The 20,738-nt window shown below is 42.0% G+C and overlaps 1 protein-coding gene and 1 non-coding gene across 4 annotated transcripts in view; one reads left to right on the forward strand and one right to left on the reverse strand.

Annotated features, from left to right (window-relative positions):
- RNLS (renalase, FAD dependent amine oxidase) overlaps window positions 1-20,738 on the reverse strand; it is a 280,392-nt gene that overhangs the window by 174,520 nt on the left and 85,134 nt on the right. The gene's annotated exons all lie outside the window — the stretch shown is intronic.
- TRNAR-UCG (transfer RNA arginine (anticodon UCG)) lies at window positions 5,732-5,816 on the forward strand. The gene has a single exon. It is a non-coding gene; the product is annotated as a tRNA-Arg (tRNA).

The following is a 20,738-nucleotide window of genomic DNA, read 5'->3' on the forward strand; positions in this document are numbered from 1 at the left end:
AGAGCTCAGCGCCCTGGCCACAGTGCCCAGCTCATGACCAAGGCCAAAGATCAGAGTCTTATCCCCTTTCCCATAGCGACTATTTGGGGCATATGGCTCAGGTAGAGTCAATTAGGGTCACTCTTGCGGATCTTGAACGTACAAACCCTGGGACAAATAAATTGAAGCTCTTGATTTGTCTTTGGATGTAGAGATGAGAAAGTAGTTGTTGTCGGTGCCCAGGGTCCTGCTGTGAGGGGGAAGCAACAGTTACCTTTCATCCCATGAACTGCCCAGCTATGGACGGTCAACTCGTGTAAGGGTTAGACAGTCACTCAGTCTAAGAAATCCTGAATAAAGAAGGGGCCTTCTTTAAGAAATATATCTGCACCAGAACAAGGAGAGGATGTGAAATGCAGTGTTTGTCAAATTTATTTAAACAACACAACTTGTCCTTGTCTCCTGTTCTCTGAACAAACCTGCTAGCATTGAGGTCCATTAGGTCTGCTGGTAAGATCTATTCTTAGAACACAGAAAAGAGATGCTATGGTAAGGAAATGATGGGTTAGGTTATGGGTCATGATTTTCTTCTTTGTGCTTTGTTTCATTTTCTAAATGTTTTACAACTAGAAAGTATGTTTGATATACACATTGAACAGAATTTCTATACAATAGACAAATATGTATATATATATGGCTTACGAAATGGTCACATGCAAGTGATTTCATATGTTTGTAGAGACAGACAGAGAGAAAGAGTGCACATGAGTGGGGGAGAGGGACAGGGGGAGAGAGAGTATCTTAAGCAGGCTTCCCACTCAGCACACAGTCCCACATGGGATTAGATCCCATGACGCTGGGATTGTGACCTGAGCCGAAATTAAGAGTTGGACGCTCAAACAAATGAGCCACCCAGGCACCCCCCATAATTTTCATTTTTAAGCTTAATAATGTGCCATAAGGATCCTTCTGTGTCAGCACAGAGGGCTCCATCACTCTTTGTTAATTGATCACTCTTTATCAGTCCCGTATGAATGGATGGATGGAGTCATACGGATCTTAGCCATATGACCTCATCTCCCCTCTGGGTGCCTCCGTGTTTGTCTACGTGGGGACAACCTACAGAAGATCTGCTATAAACTTAAGTGAAATACTGTACGTAAAACACTTAGCACAGCCCTAAAACACAATGTAATGTGTTCAGTAAATGGAAGCTTTATCGCTATTACTATTAAGGAATTCGTATTCCATTAATATTGCTTTCAATGGATAATTGGGTTATTTCCAATTTTCACTTCACCAAACAAGACCACAACACACAGTTTACCCTTGTGTGAAGACATCTATAGAATAAACTCCAAAATGTCTCGGGCATGCAAAAGGTGTGTTTACCTTAAATATATTACAATCCCAGGCCTTGGGTATACAAAAACACTCTTATCAGGAAGACTATTTCAGGGGCTCAGACATTGTCTCCCGGGAGCTGGCCAAGGGCTAGTCCTGAAGTAGCATTTCTTTGGCAAGTGCGGGGACTGAACAACCCAGTCCTGCTGAGTTAACCCTTTTCTGCCCATGGGAACTGGCGAAAAACAAAGACAGAAAGGTGGAAATGCACAATGCACGCGTAGGGACAAGACGGTAAAGCAGTGGGGGTTAAAGAGAAGAGGAGAGAGAGAGATCAAGTGGAAGAGTAGCTTGGGCCAAATCATGAAGAGTCTTCGATGCGTATAAGCACGGAGAGGAGAATGATGCACGTGAGAGTGGTTTCCAACAGAAGCTGGAGTGAAGAGTCTGGAGCCCGGGGAACCTGCCAACAGGACATGGGACAGGAGCATCCGACACAGCGTGATGGCGTGGGAATGGAAAGGGCGTGTGTAGGAGACCGTGAGAAACAACCACAGTAAGACTTCCAGAGTCACTGAAAACAGGTGGACAAAGGTAGACAAAAGGCAAGACAGGACTAAAGAATCTTCTAGGACTGTGAGGCCATGTGGTTAGAGGTAACAGCCTCTCGATAGGAATCAAGAGAGCCTTTAGGTACATTCAACACCTACTTATCAAGGGCCTACTGAGTCCCGAGCTAAAAGTCTTCAAAGTCTAGTTCGCGGTCCGTACTCCATCATCTGAGGGACTTGTTGACAAAGCGCGTGACTCCCCCTAAGAGCTACTAAATTTAAGTCTCTAGTGCAGGGCTTGGAAATCTGCATTTTTAACAAGCTACCCAGATATTCTTACCACTGAAATTTGAGATTCTCTGTTCTCTCTGGTGCCCAGAAAATCACCTTCACTGGGAATACACTGGGAATTTAAATATGTCCCAAGTTGGGCAAATAGGGAGGAATAAAAACCCCAAAAAACTAGAGAGCGCAATAGAAACATTTTTTTCCCTCCAGGCAACTCAGGATGGGAGTCTCCATGGTAGGCATGGAGGTGGGGCTGAAACTGGTGCTGCAGTTTTTGGGGTAGCAAAGAAAGCCAACACACACACACACACACACACACACACACGCGCGCACACACACACACGCACACACACACGCACACACACATGCACACACACACAGACTGGCTGTTAGGAAAGGATGGTTAAATCCTGCAGACTCGGGGCATTTCCAAGTGTATGCCCCATGGCCCCGTGTGCATCACAGATCTGTGATAAAGCCTCCTTTACCAAGAGTGACAAGGTCTTTGCCCAGCACAACCAATGACCGCTACACAAAACATATGGCATACATTTTGGAAATAAGCACATTAAAGAGATGCCTTTATGTAGAGAAAATCGAAAATTTTGTTTAAATTTAAATACAACCCTGTAGAAAGTTTATGAAGGAGATTTCTTAATGATATTTCAGGGAAGTAAACACTTCAAGTGACAGCCCAGAGCTCAGTATAGAAGACAAATTAAATAAAAATCCAAGGATGTTTTTCTCTCTCCTAATCTCTTCGCCTAGCATTTCCCTCCCCCTCCTCCATCCCTCTCCTTTCCTAAATGAGTCCTTTCCACTCCTGGTCGACAGTGTAGAAGACAGCATGTTCCAGAATATGCAGCTCTCTTAATTTAATACAGTGTTGATGGTTTCTTTCACTGAGTTTTAGCATCCTTCAGAAAATCTGGAGAGTACTATGATACATGCTATCTCCATTAAATGTATTAAAAGAACATTCAATCAGGAAATTAGTTAACTATTCTCTAAATAAATTACTTTTGAGATGTTGCATATAAAATATGATAATTCTGAGAGCAAATCAAATTATACATAATATTTTAATGTACTGTTGAATAGAGTGAAAAAAAGCATACGCTTTAGAGCCAGACAGAGATCAGTTTGATTTATGGCTCTAGATTCGGGGAAGTTATTTAGGCTTTCAGAATCCATTATTAGATTCTCATCCATTATCATTGTTTCCGAATGGGCCATTATCGGCATTTGAGGCGGGACCATTCTTTGTTCCACAAGGTGGTTCTCAGCTTTGCAGGACGTTCCTCACCACTGTCCTCCTCCTTTTCCTAGCTATTAAATCCCAGTAGCTTTCTCACCTCCAGCTTTGAGACAGCCAAGTACCCCTACAAATTTGCAAATGCCCCCCGGGAGGGTGGCGATGCTCCCCCCCCCCCCCCCCCCCCCCCCCGTTAAGAGTAAGGGCATTAAATGGGTTATAATAACACCTCTTGAAGTCGGAAGCAATTTCCTGGCACTTTCGAGTAAACAACGAGGTAGTTAAGAGAACACGTTGCGGTCACTCCGACCTGGGCTTAATCCCAGCCCTGTCAATAGTGACCGTGTGTAGCAAACTGCTTCACCTAAGCCTGAGCGTCTGGCCTATAAAATTGCGGGAGGAGGAAGACCTGACTCCGAGGAGTATTGTAAGCATGCAATCGAGTGCCGTGTGCTGAGCACCGAGCACCCAGCCCGGTGCAGTGTCAGCGCAAGGTCAAGGCGGCGCCCGCCCTGAAAGCCAGATGCCTGCGACCAAGGACAGAGGAGGTGGTGAGGAAATCAGATACGTTGTTTAAGAAGTTTTGCAAAAACAGGCAAGTGGGAAATAAAAGGTGGCTAGCCGGCGTCCTTCCCTGCTCCCTGCACCCCTCCCCGACCCTTGCCTAAGAGAGGAAAATGCCGTGTGTATATCTGAAGTCGGTTGGGGGGGGGGGAAGCTGGTTGTGGGGGGGGGGAAGCTGCCCAAGAAAGCAAGGCTGGGATTCAGGAGGAAATAAGGGCTGCCACGCGAGGTGGGGTGACGAGGAAGCCAGCTGGGCACACCGGGACAAGACGTCACCAGCGCTCCACTGTGGCTTTGTCAAGCCTGAGGCCGTGCTTACTTATTCACAGACCGTGTCCACTTGTCCCGAGACCTTCACCTGCTCAGCGCTCTCTCAGTGCCTCACTCTGAATGTGATGGCCAGCTCGCAACAGAATGGCTTTCAAGCGATCATCAGGCTCAAGGAAAAGGAAGTTGGACGTGGTAGTGCAATGGTTAAACGAGGGAGATGTGGGGCAGGGGGGTCGGTGCCTGGGGGGCTCAGTCGCTTCAGCATCCGACTCTTGATTTCTGCTCAGGTCGTGATCTCACCGTTTGTGAGTTCGAGCCCCACCTCGGGCTCTGCACCGACAGCATGGAACCTGCTTGGGATTCTCTCTCTCCCTCTCTCTGCCCTCAACTCCCCCCCCGCCCCCCAAATAAATAAACTTTTAAAAATAGATAAACAAACGAGGGAGACGGAACCACCACGAAGTGAAGCAGTCTCTTCCCTATAACTTGTGGCTACCGCTAGACCTGGGTGTCAGAGTGCTGACATCTGACAGCATTTCAAGGAAGGCTTTCATGTGTGGGTATTTTTTAAAAGTACACTTTCAGTGACTTTTTTGACCCTCAGTGGCCCTCTTGTTTCCTCTGCCTTCTGTGGGTGCCACTAAAAAGGCTTTTCGCATCTGATTCATTCCAATATCCTTTCGGTTTCTAATCTTACCTTCATATGCCAAGAAGTATTTTCCAGCACACCTATTGTGAAGTCGCCCCTCAGGAGAAGGCTCTTTCCATATTCTCTGTGATGATCTGGAAATCATAAAAAAATGTAGGGGCCCCTGGGTGGCTCAGTCGGTTAAGTGACCGACTTTGGCTCAGGGCATGATCTCATGGCTCATGGGTTTGAGCCCCTTGGAGGGCTCTGTGCCTGGAGCCCACTTCGGACTCTGTGTCTCCCTCTCTCTCCGCTCCTCCCCCACTCACGCTCTGTCTCTCTCTCAAAAATAATAAACATAAAAAAAATTTGAATGTAGTCTCTGGCTTCCAGGAAGTGGGACTTCATCCCATTTTGATCAACTGGTCATTTTTTTGAAGATTAGGTTTACTTATTTATTTTCGAGAGAGAGAAAGAGAATGGGGGAGGGGCAGAGAGAGGGAGAGAGAGAGAGAATCCCAAGCAGGCTCCACTGTCATTGCAGAGCCCCATGTGGGGCTCAATCCCACGAACCATGAGATCATGACCTAAGCTGAAATCAAGGGTCAGAGGCTTAGCTGACAGCCACCCAGGCACCTCTGTTTTTGTTTTGTTTTGTTTTGTTTTGTTTTGTTTTGTTTTGTTTTGTTTTTAAGCGAATGAAAAGAAACCCATGATATCAGAAAAACGGGGACACGAGTACAGCAGTAGCATTACAGGTCATGTTGCAAAAATTTAAAAAAATAAGGGGAAAACCAAGTTTGAAGAATTAGGCTGCTGTATTAATACTATGTAAGAAGCGACTGCAGGGGCGCCTGGGTGGCTCAGTCGGTTAAGCGTCTGACTTCGGCTCAGGTCATGTTCTCATGGTCCGTGGGTTCGAGCCCCACGTCGGGCTCTGTGCTGACAGCTCAGAGCCTGGAGCCTGCTTCGGATTCTGTGTCTCCCTCTCTCTCTCTCTCTCTCTCTCTCTGCCCCTCCCCTGCTTGTGCTCTGTTTCTCTTTCTCTCAAAAAGAAATAACGCGTTAAAAAAATTTTAGAAGCGACTGCCAAGTTTAAAACAGCTACAGAATACTAACTCTTCAGGAAGGTCCTCCATAGGACAATGCTTGTTGCTGATGCTTGACAAATCCAGGGTTTGAGGAGGCCAGAGGCCCTGCTTCCCGGAGGTTAACGATGCAGCCTCAGAGGAGTCCTGAAGACAAGAATTTACCTGACTTCTTTTACCATTTTCTCCCAAGCCTCTCTAAGGATGGCATGTCCTTTCCTGGTGCACCTGTTCATACCCCACAGAACCGGCGTTCTTTAAAGGACCAGAATTTATTTTTTGTTTCGGTTTTGGTTATTGTCACTCTTCATCATTTTTTTTTTAAAACTTTCAATCAATTGGCAACTGAGATTTTCGATAAATACACAAGCATATGTTTGAGTGTCATGGCTGCATCCAGTTACCGTGAAAGGTTCCAAGTGCGTACTCTCAATAATATCTCAGTTATCTTGTCGTCGACTGGTGGGGCACCTTGTACGTAGGCGCTGGCTCATCGGCTGCCCTGAGGAGCAACTCAGTCATTCACTGGGTACCACCCTAACCTCAGGAAGAGGACAATGAAACAAGCGTCCACATCCACCAACATGAGCCTGTGACATATGGAAACGTACCGTTCCTTTATCTGGAGGAAGCCGCTTCCTAAATCAACAATCTAGTAACATTTCAAAGCCAAAGTCTGGACAAAAATAAAAGCCACCTCCCTAAACTGTTGTTTAAGAAGAATATATCTTCAACCCAAAAACCTTTCTCTGCAGATGTAGGTATTTCACAACAATAAAAGGATGGCCAATTTTTTTCCGTTATCTATTTTTTAGAAACCTGCACAACTGGAGCTCAGAGACAGAGAAGAGGGGCCGGTTCTCCGTTCCTCGTCTACCAGAGTACTTACTGATGTTCCTGAAACATGCAAGCCCAAAGCATGGTTAAACAGCAAAGGCACCGTGGTTCCTTAAGTAGCAAGGCTTGCTGAATTCAAATTTCATTGGATCTTTTGTGAATAGGGGATATGTCGCTGTAAGTGCTTTACTCCGTGTTCTTTTGCCACAAAAGGTAAGAATGCGATCATAGCGTGACTTCATTTTTCCCGTGCAATGAATTTGCTATAATATAAGTGGAACTTAATTTCTTGGATTAGCCCCAAATAAGAATAATTTAAGCAAATTACATTTTTGTATCAATGTCATTAAATGATGGATAACCATCTATTATTAGAGCATGAACAGGAGAATGGGACAGTGTGACCTAAACTAACAATTCAGGGCCCATTCCACGTCTAGATTTGCCTCTTAAACGGTGACATTCAGGATCTGTTCACAGAAAAAAATGACTAACAGAGCAGCAAAGCGGGTGCCTATCACCTTGCAGAATTCCCACCATGGAGGCCAAAATCGAGGGGGCTGGGGGTGACAGTGGGGATCCTGCTGAGGAGGGCGAAGGACAGGAAGATGGCGAACGGGGATATCGATGACCACAGGGGTGACAGTGATGATGACGGGGACTCAGAGACGATGACAGACAAATTCGGCGGCGTCTGACTCGCTGATCATCTTCTGTGTGCCTGGAACTGGACTAACGGCTTTCTGTGCGTCACCCCACTTAATGCCCATGACCTTCCTGGGCGGTGGGCACTGCCCCTGTCTCTGTTTCACAGCTGGGGAGTTTTAGGTCCACAGAGGGCCAGCCGGGCATTTTGCTGAGTTCACACAGCTGGGACAGGACCCCCGTTCTGCCCACCCGTGGGGCACAGGCAGTTGCTGACGTGGCTATGTCCTTATCCAGTATGCAACACTAGGGCTGTGTAATGTAGGTCTGTTGAATACACGCGTGGAATCCCATGAGGCCACGTGGTACATCACCTCTCTCAGACAGACTGATGTTTGTTTTGGTTCGATTTTTGCCTAGTTTCTTTGTAAAAATCCACAAATATTAAAATGTGAGAACTTTAGGGGCGCCCGGGTGGCTCAGCCAGTGAAGTGTCCGACTGTTGGTTTCTGCTCAGGACACGATCTCATGGTTTCGGGAGTTGAAGCACCATGTTGGGCTCTGTGCTACAGCACAGAGCCTGCCCGGGATTCTCTCTCTCTCCCTCTCTCTCTCTCTCTCTCTGCCCTTCCCCCACTCACTCTGTCTCAGTCTCTCTCAAATAAATAAGCTTTAAAAATAAAAAAAAAATAACTTGAGAACTTTAAAATGATGCTGCCATCTCTTAGCCTTTCTCATTTGGGCAAAAGTAATCCAAATGTCTTTTATTGCCCTTAGGAAGAACCTATTTTCCATTCATTGTTTTTTTGGTATCAGCCAGTCTTCTCTGTATATCCTTTTTCTTGCTACTTTTTGTAAGGTATAATAGAAAAAAATGGATACAGTATATGAAGAAAAATTCACCAAGAGAGGTTAATGAAACACTCCTTTTTAAAACTTTCCTGTCACATTTTTAAAAACATATTCTTGCATCATGTTAGCTTTTTACGTTCATCAAGTGTTCACCCACGGTTAAGCTTTTTCTCTTAAATTGATGAGTCAGTCTTCATCCAGCATGTTCTCACAGTACTGCATTTTGCTATTAATAACATATTTTGAGTTTTAACTCACCCTTTGAGAGCATTAGAAATGTCACCTCAGAGGGGACCTTTAAATCTGGTAAGCACATTCCGAGTTCTATTGCCAGGGTCATCAATTAAGTACAAGTTCTTTGGCATGGCTTGGGCTGAATTTGATAGGTTCTTCTAAGTTGATGCCTCACCACGGGTAATTATCCTGTAGGGGAAACCTGTATAATTCATACTTTTCTAAGATTATTATGAGGCTTTAGTCACATTCCTTCTTCTATAAGATTTAGGGGAAACCTTCATTCAGGTCAAGGCTTTTCTAAGATTCTTATGGAACTGAATCTGTACTGTTCATTCTTGTACATGTGTGTATGTGTGCATGTGTGTGTGTGTGTGTGTGTGTGTGTATTGCATATATTATAAATAGAACTCATACTGGTCTAGTACAATATTATTTTAACAAAGACACGACTGGTGATATGCAAATATTTTATATTTTTAGTTGATGGAAATGAATTCATTTCCATGATTCATTCCACGTCTCCTTTCAGTTCTATCAGTTTTTGCTTTGTGTATTTTTTGGCGCATTATTGTTACGTGTGTATATATATTTATACTTTTGTATCTTCCTGGTCAAGTGACCCTTTGGTCAATGTGAAATATCCCTCTTTCTCTCTAGCAATATTTCTTGTTTTAAAGTCTATTTTGTATGATATCATTACAATGACTATAACTTTCTTAGGGTTACTGTTTGTCTAACAGTATTACCACCTTTTTCCATCATTTACTTTAAATTAATTTGGGTTTTTGAATCTAATTTGTGTCTCGGTAGACAACCTATAGCTGGATCCTGCTTTTTAAATGCAGTACAACAAGACGTTTAGATGATTCACATTTAATATACATGGTTGGATTTACATTTTCTCATTTAGCTATTTGGTTTTCATATTATGTGTCCTGTCTTTTTTTTGTTGTTCTATTCCTCATTTATTGCCTTTTTTGTTAAGAATATTTTTAGTGTAATACTCTAACTCTTATGTTGATTTTTCAGTGATTTTATTTGGAATTATTTTCTTAACGGGTGCTCTAGGAATTACAATATGCATCTTGACTTATCACATTCAACAGCAGCCTAATGGTAAATTAATTACAGTAAGGTATAGAAAACTGGCTCCTTTCTAGTTCCATTTCCTCACCATTCTTTGTGATATTATTGTCATACATATTTCATATATATGAATGTGTACCTATGTATGCAAATACAATAATAGAATATTATGATAATATATAGAATATTGTGCCTTTTTAAGAAGTCATGAGAAGAAATGATAAAGATACGGAGCCTTTTATTTTTTTTATTCTTTTTTTTTTATTTTTAAATTTTTTTTAACGTTTTTTATTTATTTTTGAGACAGGGAGAGACAGAGCATGAACGGGGGAGGGTCAGAGAGAGGGAGACACAGAATCTGAAACGGGCTCCAGGCTCTGAGCGGTCAGCACAGAGCCCGACGCGGGGCTCGAACTCACGGACCGCGAGATCACGACTTGAGCTGAAGTCGGCCGCTTAACCGACTGAGCCACCCAGGCGCCCCCGGAGCCTTTTATATCAACCTACATATTTACTGTTTCTAGTGTATTCCATTGCTTTCTGTGAATCTGAGTTATCTTCTGGGATCACTTCCTTTCTGTCTGAATGACTTCCTGTGGTATTCTACTACCAATGAGTTCTCAACGATTTTTACTTTTCTCTTGTTAATCTGGGAAGGGGTTTTATTTCACCTTTCACTGAAGGCTAATTTTGCTGGATCTATAATTCTTGGTAGTTTTTTCCCATCAGCACATTGACTATGCACTTCAGCTGCTTTCCAGGCTCCATTCCTTCAAATGAGAAGTCAGTCGGTAATTGCATCAAATCTTCTCCATGTCATGTGCTGTTTCTCTCTTGCTGCTTTCCAGGTTTTCTCTTTTTCTTTGGTATTCCACGGTTTGATTATGATATGGCTACACGTGGATAGTTTTGTATTTATTCTTTCTAAGATTCATTGAGTTTTTTGGATCTGTGAAGGTAGTTTTCAAATTTGGGAAGTGTGGGGCCATTACTTCATTAAACTTCTTGTTTTTTGTTCTTTGTTTTTGTTTTTGTTTTGTTTTGTTTTTCCTCGCTGCTTTCTATCTTTCTTCTCCTTTTGGGACTCCTCTTTCATTCATGTTGGTATTCTTGATGTTGTCCCACAAATCTCCAATGCGTTCTTAATTTTTCTTCAGTCCCTTTTCCGTGTACTTCATATTGGATAATTTCTATTGATCAGTCTCAAGTTCATAGAATCTTTCTCCTGCCATCTCAAATCTGCTCTTGAGTCACACTCCATTCTTCATTTCAGTTCCTGTATTTTTAATTTCAGAATTTCCATGTGATTCTATTTTTTCTAAAATAATTCCTATGTGCTTATTGAGGTTTATTACCTGTTGATTCGTGGTGTCATAACTTCCTCTAATTTTTTAAAAATAATTTCATTTCACTGCTTTGAAGTCTTTGTCTACTAAACCAAACATTTAGGGATACTCAGAGAAAGTTTCTATTGACTGATTTTTTTCTGAGTCACATTAGCAACTCTGGATTCCCAAGTTCTCCCCCTAACATGGTGGTTGTTGATTTTTATTATTGTTTGTTGGTTTGTTTCTGGTTTCTTTGGCAACTTGACTGGGTTAAGTCCATGAAATGTGTCTTCCCATGGAACACAGCCTATTATATCCATGCTTGGCTTTCTTCTTCTTCTTCTTCTTCTTCTTCTTCTTCTTCTTCTTCTTTTAATTCTTGTTTTAATTTTTAAACCTGGACTCCTAGGGGTCACCCTTGCAACTGCACAGTTTAAAGATCAGCCAAAGATTGGACTGAGGTTATGCCCCAATATCTTGAGCTAATGAAGTTTCCATCCTCTGATGAACAGATCCAATAGTAAATAGTTTCTCAAGTATAACGCTTCTCAGATTATTGTATGCCTTTGGTTGATTCTACAGCACTTAATTTTTTCCCCCAGTTTTATAACTGCTTTTGGGGGGAAGATTAGCCAAGCTCCTCATTTGGCCACAGCTGGAAGCCCTTGAAATCAGGATCTTGACTTTTCATCTCTGCATTCCAGGGCTTAACACACAGTAGGCCTGCAGTAACTGTTGGCAGAGAAGTTCACTTCTCAGTTTCCTTTTCTTAAAGATGGATCAATTTCTTAAAGACTACATGGAAAATTTTATTAATGGTGCTTTTTCAAACTGATGGCTGCTGATTCCATGATGACATTTACAGGTTCCTTAAATGTCATACGATGCACCCCACAGAGCTTGCTTATTTGAATAAGTTTAGTATTTCTTAGTACTCTCCCCCTACCCAGCTGTATTGAGATATAACTGATGACCTGATACACGCATATATTACAAAATGATTATCTCGGAACTCTTGAACTATTTCTTCTCTGACTCTAATTGTGGTTTTTGTATTTTTACTTCTCAAAGACCAAATGCAATTTTTCTTGACAATTGCTGGGTCCCCTTCTTTGCTTGTTTTTCTTTGTTCACAACAGTCCCTTCCAGAGAATCACTAACCTCACGCTACATACTGTGCAGGCAATTTTACTCTAAATTAAGTAAAATTATACGAGAACCTTTCAAATCAGTAGTAATAACTGAGTGTCTCTAGCAGATTACCTACTTTGCAAATGAACAATCAAGTGAATATAATGAAGATAATTAGGGATATTGCATCACAATATGTATTATTTTCTTTCTTTATTTTATCCAGAGTAACACAGTTTCAACTACATCTTATGGAAGATACTTATAAATAACATTCTATTTATTATGCCCCACAATTAAAAAGCCACGTCTTCGTAACATATATACATTAGCTACAACTTCTACCAAGTCTTTGACAAGATGAGACCCGAAAGCAAATTTTCATCAGAATTGTTAACCTGAAGTATGAATAACACAAAAGTTTGACGAAAGCTCTCAGTAATAGCTTGCTGTAATCGCAACAGCTACCAAGCCAACCCTACCAGAGAATCTAACCCATTTCGAATTCTAAATCTTTATTATGGCAAATCTCCTTCGGAAACATAGGCTTCCCTCTTGAGAAATGCGCTTGACACACGTTCTGAGTATTCACTGATAAAGCACAGGAGCAAACTTAGAAGGCAGCATTTGATACCTCAACGTGCATAGTTGTACTTTCCTACTACTGCCGATCGTCATTCATCTATGGAAAGGCAGGACAGGGAATGGGAGCGAAAAGATAAGTGACATCCCTGAACACAACAGGCCGCCTCTTTCTCCACAAAGGCTTTCATAACAGGGGGAAAGGAATTTACGAGTTCAGTCTTATGTCTTCTCTCTACCATCCTTGCCAAAGACACTAATGAGAAGTGAAGTATCAAAAGACAGACAGAAAAATGGAGGAAGAGAAAGAACAAAGTGCCCGGAGAATAAATAGAGCACCTAATGATTCCATGAATAATTTATTTATAAACACTACATTTCTAAACTTTCCATCAATCACTTTTTCATTAGGGACTGAAGATAGAGTCAAACAGCACACCTTTAAAGTTATTACATCTTAATTTCTTTGGCGTTGGGCTGCAGCGCAGAGAGGAAGGAAAAAAAAAACCGATGCCAATAAAGCATGGCAAATCTTTTAAATGGTCAGTTGAAGCATATCTCTCTATGCATTTAGGTATTTAATTTCTCTCAGCAACGTTTTGTGGTTTCAGTGTATAGAACTCACACATAGATACATCCCGAAGCATTTCTGGTTTTTTTTAAGTTTATTTATTTTGAGCCAGCGAGAGAGAGAGAAAGCATGCATGCAAGTGGGGGAGGGGCAGAGAGAGAGGGAGAAAGAGAATCTCAAGCAGGCTCCAGGCTGTCAGCTTAGAGCCTGATTCAGGGCTCGAACTCACCAACTGTGAGATCATGACCTGAGCCAAAACCAAGAGCCCGATGCTCAACTGACTGAACCACCCAGATGCCCCGCCCCATAGCATAAGCATTTCTTATTATGTGATGCCTTCATGGATCAATTCTGTAAAGATGTCAATTTTCCCCACACTGATACTATAGATTCAAGAAAATCCCCAAATCCTCGTAAGTTTTGAAGAAACTGAAAAACTGATTCTAAAACTCACATGGGAAATGCACAAAATCTAGGTAACAAAACAACTTCAAAAGGAAGAATGAAACTGGAGGAATGACACTACCTGATTTCAAGATTTATTTTTACTTTATTTTTTATTTTTTAATTACACAAATTTTAATGTTTATTTTTGAGAGAGAGAGAGAGAGAGAGAGAGAGAGAGAGAGAGAATGAGTGGGGGAGGGGCAGGGAGAGAGGGAGACACAGAATCCGAAGCAGGTTCCAGGCTCTGTCTGAGCCGTCAGCACAGAGCCCAGTGGGGTTCGAACTTACAAGCCATGAGATCGTGACCTGAGCTGAAGTTGGATGCTTAATGGACTAGACCACCCAGGTGTCCCTCAAGATTTATTAGAAAGGTCCAGTTTTGAAGACAGTGTGGCATTGGTGTAAAGACAGACTTAGGCTAATGGCAGAGAACAGAAGGTCCAGAAATTAGCCCACATATATAGAGAATTATTTTTTAACAAAGGTGCAAAGGCAAATCGGTGGAGAAAGAACAGTCTTTTCATTAATTTGTTCTGGAACAACTGTAATGGATATCCATATGCATAATATGACCTTTGTTCACACCATGCACTAGAGATAAGAATTAACTCAAAATGGATCATAGGCTTCATGTAAAACCCAAAGTCCGTAACACTTCTTGAAGTAAAGTTTGGGAAAATTCTTCATGACATCAAAGATATAATCATAAAAACTAAACTCGCAAATTCTCCTCCTACAAGTTAAAAGCTTCCATCCTCATAGATACTGTTAAGGAAAGAAAAAGATAGCCAGAGACGGAGACAAAATATTTGCAAAGCATATAAGTGATGAAGAACTTGGACGTAGAATAGCTATATAACAAATTCCCAAGGCTCAAAAATAAAAAAAGCAACCGAATAAAAAATGTAGAAAAGATTTACAGAGACACTTTGCCAGAGAAGGTATGCAGATGGAAAACAAGCACGTGCAAAGGTGCTCCACGTCGTATGTCGTGAGGCAGACGTAAATTAAAACCACAGTAAGTCAGTTCTACACATCTGCTAGGACAGCCGAAATGAAAAAGACTATATAATACGTGTTGGCAAGAAGGCAGAGGCACCAGAATTCTCATACACTGGCTGGTGGGAATGTAAATGGGAGAGCCATTCGGAAAACAATTAGACAAATTTCTTAAAAAATGAAAAGCACACCTCACACACGATCCAGTCATTTCATTCCCAGGTATTGAACCAAGGGACCAGGAAATCACACGTTCAGACAAAGACTTGCACACAAATAGTCATAGTGGTTTGTGCTGGCGTGAAACTGGAATCAACTCCAATATCCATCAACAGATAAATGGATAAACACACTGTCGTATATCCGTACACAAATACTAATTATCCACGACAAGGAATGACCCATTGGTACCTGCGACAGCGAGATGACTCTCAAACTGACTACGCTGAGTGAAAGAAGTCAAAAAAGAATACAGACTGCATGATTCCATTATAGAAATTCTACATAAGTCAAAAGTATCTACGGAAGCAGAACACAGATCAGCGGTCACCTAGGAATACGGGGGAGAGGGGTAAAAATGGTATTTGCGGAGAACCTTGACAACATGTGGGGGATCGTTGGATACTCTCACTATCGTCAGTGGTTTTGTAAGCGCACACATTTAATTGTCAGCGTCTGACTCTTGATTTGGGCTCAGGTCATGATAACAGTCGTGGGATCGAGCCCCGCATCAAGATCCGTGCTGATGGCTCGGAGCCTGCTTGGGATTCTCTCTCCCTCTCTGCTCCTCTCCCGCTCACGCACTGTCTCTCTCTTTCTCTCTTAAAATAGATAAATAAACTTTAAACAAACAAATAAATAAAGATGTGTTTACTGTATGTTGAATATACTTCAATAAATTTAAGAAAAAAATAGCCAAATGCTACCTATTGAAAAGTTCAAAGAGATAACTGTAAAGACAAGACCAATAAATGAATCAGAGGAAATAAAATATAAAATATAAGAACACAGACCGAACAATGAAATAAACATGAAGAAAGAGAGGTTGAAGGCTAAGAAAGCAAAAGCACTGGGCACCACGTTTTCCATGTTTCCCGTCACAGCAAACGAGTGTGCTACATTCTTAGGTAAAAGCGGAAAGTGATGCGGCTTCATTTAAACTGTTGGCAGAAGGAATTGGGGTCACAGTTGCAAATGGCCAGGCCGCCAACACTTAAAATGAAGCGTATGCGTTTGAATATTTAAGAGACTTGAAAAAATATGATTTGTTCATCAGTTCAGACTGCATGGCCTCTTTCAAAATGCCATGTGCTCTTCAGGACACACGCGTGATTCGAGTTGGGATCATGATCTCTCAGAAGAGACACTCAACACGGCAGTCTTGCTTTGAAATCCAAGACTTCTGAGTCTTGCTCTCAGTTCCAGTCCGGACCTGAAGCCGGCTGGGGAGCAGGAGATTTGCCTTTTCAATGCCTTCCAACTGAAACACGGGAAAAGAGAGGCTTGTGTTCCATATGGGGAGAGACCAATTACGGTTTTCAATACTTTCAGTTCCCTGGAGACAGTCCCTGCCCAGGTGAAGTTATTAATTAAATGGCATCTTTGCCTTTATCCCTGCTGTCCTCATAACGTAAATGTTAAGTGCCCTCCTATTCTCATTGCTTCTAAGAAGACTGCTTTTGTCTGTTCAGAAAAGAGAAGAGAGAAATCAACCCTCCAGTACATTGACTGATTACCCATGTATTTCAATGGCACTTTATCACCATGGTACCCGGGTACTCGGACCCCGGCGGTAAATTGGGAACGAGAACATCCAACCCACAGCTGTGTGGCGAGACTGGTATGAATCCTAGGCCACGAGTCCTTTGAATCTGTTCCCTTTGTGTTAACAAGCAGAAGGCCAACATGGATGTGAAGCTTAGGGTTCCCGAGGTTATTCAAATGGAAACTTAATAGCAAGAACCTCATCCATTTGAGCTCCCCATTTTCTCACAAGAACAGCTACCTCTTGCAGAGAGGACCGTACCCACACAGCAGACTTGTCGCAGAGAAGCCCACGTCAGCAGATTCAACCAGACAGCCATGTCTGTTGGATCTGGAAGACTCGGTTCGTCATCTGAGGTTTTGAGACCGTCGATTTTGTATTCTAGAGCTGTTTCTACATCAGAGCAATTCCGAATACTGAATCAGAGTATTCAGGCTGTAATTTCTTGTGAGACGAGATGGAAAATTCAAAAGTCTGGCCTTGATCAAGCTACAGACTCTTTTCTGAAATACTGATTTTCCGGATTGAGTAACCAGAGGTGACACAATGCCACAAGGCTGTCCGTCGCATGGCTAAAGGGACCACCTGGATAGGAAAACTGATTAGAATGACATTAAAAGTGTCTCAAAACTCTTTTGAAAATAAACTTTCTGTACAGATTTTGGCTAGATTTGATGGGGAAAAAAAACTAGGTGGCCGGATGCTGATTTCAATTTGTTCCCTTTGCCATCAGAAAGACATGGTCTAAGCTGATTTTGGAGTAAACTGGAGCAAAGCATTTACCTTTCAGACACTGAATTACTGAAACTATTTTGCAACGCCCCAAGGTCATTCTCTAAGATTTAAGCTCTAAGTTTATCAAATGTCAAATAGTCAGAGGTCATTTTAAAAGAAGCATATGCAAAAAATTAATTAATTAAAATAAAATAAGGGAAGCACATGTACTATGTAGCTACTTTAATTTGAGCCAATCCTCTACCGTGGAACTTTCAACAGGAAGATTTTCCTCACATTTATCTATGAACTTTTTAAGCTCGTAAGTGGGAGCTCCTATAATCTTTACAAAGAAGAACCACACGCACACCAAGTGAACATTGGCCACGACTATGACGATAAATTACCGAACGAGATCAGAGAATACAGGAAGTTGTCTATTTTTTTAAGGTCAAGAATCCTGTTTATTCTTAGCAAATGTCAATACAGTTTTTGCAGGAGTAATACGTTCTAGGTCTCTTAAACATAACTTCATAAACTGCAAGTTACAGCAGCCATCTATTTTAAAAATATGATACACTTATTTTTTGAACTTGATTTCTCTTGAGGCACGGCCGGTTCAAATTCTAAGAACTGGCTGAGAATTCTAAGAATTCTGAGGTCGTGCAAGACAGCGTCGAAATATCAACCTCTTCTTACCTAAACCTGGGATTTTTCAAAATTTAAAATTTTGTTTTCCTTGTAAAATTTCATAAAATGACTACAGCTACACAATTAAGCCACAGGGTACCTAGGAGTTACCTAGGAGTTACCTAGGAGCTGTAACATATTAAAGCCTAAAACCAGAGGGGGGAAAAACAACCAAACCGTTGTCATAAATATTCTCCTGTGTTGTGGACCCAAAAAACTGGAGTGAAATGGACTGTATTCTATCAGCTTCCATTGACTCTTAAATATACGTGAGCTAACTACCTACCTACCTACCTAACTAGCTAACGTACAATTTCCAGAAAGCCAATGTAGTACTTGGGCTCATATTTCAAAACTGTATTTAATGTATCAAACTAATTTCTTATTAAGCTACTATTTACTAAACTTTCCTCATCACAATCTAAAGGTGCTGGGAGTGCTCCGTGCACAGCCCCGTGTGTCTGTGGCATATGCGGAAGGAGAAGGAGCATTTAACTCCCTGTCACAGTGACCGCTGATTGCACTGCCAAGCTGGAGGAGGTAGGGATGCCAGGAAAAGAAGGTGATGAAGGACCACGAAGGTGGAGGCTGATGCAATGTTTCCTTTTTTTTTTTTTAAGTTTATTTATTTGAGAGAGAGAGTGTGTAAATAGGGAAGGGGCAGAGAGAGAGGGAGACAGAGAATCCCAAGCAGGCTCTACCTTGTCAGCACAGAGCCCGACTCGGGGCTCAATCCCATGATCGAGATCATGACCTGAGCCGAAATCAAGAGTCGGAGGCTTAACTGACTGAGCCACCCAGACGCCCCATATGGGCTTCTTTTTTTTCAACGTGGCTTTCCTGCCCAGTTTTGTGTGTGTGCAGTTTTCTCCTTGGTTTTCCATCTCTGTCTCCAAATATTTACCGAGAGGCAATCTGTAGATGGTTCGGAAAAGTGGGGGATACAATGACCACACTTAGAGACACAGTATTCTCCCCTCCCTCCCAATGTTCATGATGGTCCTCCTTCCACGCAGGGCAAAGCTCTGGGTGTGAGACATTTAATTTCTGAAAGCGATTAAAGTATGAAGCCATTTGGAAACATTTTATCACTCATAACATTTGCAGACAAACGTTATCTACAAGAACAGACCTTTTATACTCCTCAACTTTTTCTGTCTGACAAGAAATTAAATCAATGCTTATTTTTCTCTGTCTCACCAGCCCAAGTCATCTCTGGCTTTGGCATGTTTTTACTCACAAGCCAGCTTCAAACGAACCGTTCTGATAACCTGATGTGTAGTCAGGAAAGACAATAAAGGGGCATGTAGGAGAAGTTACATGGATTCGAATTTTTTTCATCGGTGAGGTATATTCTGATATCCTGGCAAAGCTGATAAAAAATGGAGTAGGTGGATATTTAATAGGGGCTTTGGCAGATTATAATCTTGTTTTTCCCCCACACCATGCAGAGTATCTTCTGACTAATGTTAACGGAAACTACACAGTAACGAAAGGAAGCATGAAAGCTGAACATCAGTCAGTAGTCAACGAATAGCCACAGTACAACGTCAAGTACTCCGTGATTTTATGTAACACTTGGCAAACTGTCCTTCCCTACGTCACTTTTTCCAGGTTTTCCCCTGATTATTTTTTTATTCTGTAAACTATTTTTCTAGTTTTTCTACTCTACTTTTTCTTATTTCATAAACCAGCTCAAGAGCCCCGTCTTCCATTCTTGCAGGGTTACCACCTCCGAGTTTAGGTCTGTTTCTATTGGGGGAATAATACAGTTCCTCTTCTTTTTCTCCCTCTCCTTCCCTGTCCTCTTTTTTTGCTTTCTCTTTTTGTTATAACTGCAACAACGTGAAAGGCACAAATCTTCATGACCCTGGTTGTTTCCTTCGATAGGGTGAGGGATGAGTAGTCACTCATAGCTGTATTTGTCCATGTTGCTTTTTACCATTGCTGATGACTGGGTTATAAAAACATTCCCCAACAGTTTGGAACACTAGTAGAGGATAAGCAAGATGGGAAACACCGAAAGCCATTCAAGTGACAACGTCTTGCCCTCTGACTCTGAAGTTAACCTGATTATCGTTTGTCATGATAGTACAAGATGGATGTCAAGAACCATGCCCGATATGCACAGTAGGTGCGCGCGCGCACACACACACACACACACACACACACACACCACACACACACACACACACACATACACACAGAATAAGTAGGTAAAGAAAGCTGGGGCGCCTGGGTGGCTCAGTCGGTTAAGCGTCCGACTTCGGCTCGGGTCATGATTTCACAGTCTGTGAGTTCAAGCCCTGCATCCGGCTCTGTGCCGACAGCTCAGAGCCTGGAGCCTGCTTCGGATTCTGTGTCTCCTTCTCTCTCTGCTCCTCTCTCACTTGTGCTCTGTCTCTCTCTATCAAAAATAAATAAATGTAAAAAAAATTTTTTTAATTAAAAAAATAGGTAAAGAAAGGGGAAAAAAGAACGCAAGGATTCTGTCAAAACACATGCAGTGACAGTGACAAGGTTTTGAGAGGAACAGGGAGAGCAGGAGTTGGGGAAGTTCAGACTTTGAATAGTGCTACAATTAGCTTCAGAGGGGAGAACGTTCCATGACAGGAAGTTGCGTGCACAGCGTTAGGCTATTTGTTGGCAAAAAAGTGAAAATATGACAAAAAGCTTTGTGACTTTCACTTTCTTGATAATCAGCACACAAATGGAATATTCGTTCATCTATCCATTTAAGAAAACATTTTCTCCAGTCATGCTGTGAACAGGCCCTGTTTGAGCCAATGTGGGACGTGAGGATAAAAAAAAAAAAAAAAAAGCTTAAAAAGGGGCGAACAGGGGGCCTGGGTGGCTCAGTCGGTTAAGCGTCCGACTTCAGCCAGGT

Source organism: Panthera uncia, chromosome D2, assembly GCF_023721935.1.
Source record: "Panthera uncia isolate 11264 chromosome D2, Puncia_PCG_1.0, whole genome shotgun sequence".
Classification (NCBI taxonomy): Eukaryota; Metazoa; Chordata; class Mammalia; order Carnivora; family Felidae; genus Panthera; species Panthera uncia.